Source organism: Oculina patagonica, chromosome 13 (genome assembly GCF_052425735.1).
Source record: "Oculina patagonica isolate OP01 chromosome 13, crgOcupat, whole genome shotgun sequence".
Classification (NCBI taxonomy): Eukaryota; Metazoa; Cnidaria; class Anthozoa; order Scleractinia; family Oculinidae; genus Oculina; species Oculina patagonica.
Window position 1 is genome coordinate 17,407,994 of NC_135770.1, and position 1,042 is coordinate 17,409,035.

The following is a 1,042-nucleotide window of genomic DNA, read 5'->3' on the forward strand; positions in this document are numbered from 1 at the left end:
CTGTGGAGTGATTAAATTTTCTTTAAACCTTCTCAGTGTAACAAACGTGTTTTTCACTACACATTTAAATTACATTTCTTTCGGAAATATAAAATACAAAACATATATGTACAATTTTTAAAAACTATTTACATATCTATTTATAATTTGGAATTTACATCATCCCTGGACATCACCTCAAAACTCATATACTCTGTTGTGAAGCCAAATTGAAAGGTAGATTACTCGAGCTTGGTAACGGAAATTGAGTATTTCTCAATTTTTACATCATTGACTTGTTTGATCTTTTTTTTCTCTTGTTTGCTCCGGTTCTCAACTGCCTTTGACTCGTTCACTTTAAATCTTAAACAGATATTACAACTGTTCAGTTGAACTCGATTTAAAATTGTCTTGTTTATAAAAGTTGCTTACAGTACGAGGTTACCTGATTGGAAAATCTCATAATTGAATCCGCAAATGGAAGTTATATTAAACGTAAAAAACACGCTTTTCGGTCAACTTAACATGATTAGGGTGGTGTGAACAAGGAATAACCAAAGAACTACAGTAGAAAACCGATTACTCGAACCTCCAGGGGAAACGAAAATTGCTTCGAAAAATCAGGGGTAAAATTACAAAGAAGTACTATCCAAGGGAAAATAAAATTGGTTCGAAAATCGGGAGTTTCGAGAAACTAAGGGTTCGAGAAATCGGGAGTCTACTGTACTGGGAGTCTAGCTCTTAACAGGGGTAGGTAAGAGCTTTACAGATCAGGGTGGGGAAGCATCCCCCGTTCTTGTGTCATCGCTTGTGGCCTTACACCATGTGTGGAAATCTTGGCACCACAAGTTCCTGATGGGAATAAAACACATGTACCTGATCTATTAGAGTATCTATAAGAAATTTTGGATCTAGCATTCACCCCTTAGTTAGGAGGCAGGGAGTGTATTTTTATTTTATTGCAACACAAAGAACGCTACTTACAAAATAAAACATACACTAGTTACAATACTACTTACAAAACAATACTTATACTACACTACTTACTGTACAATACTTCTAA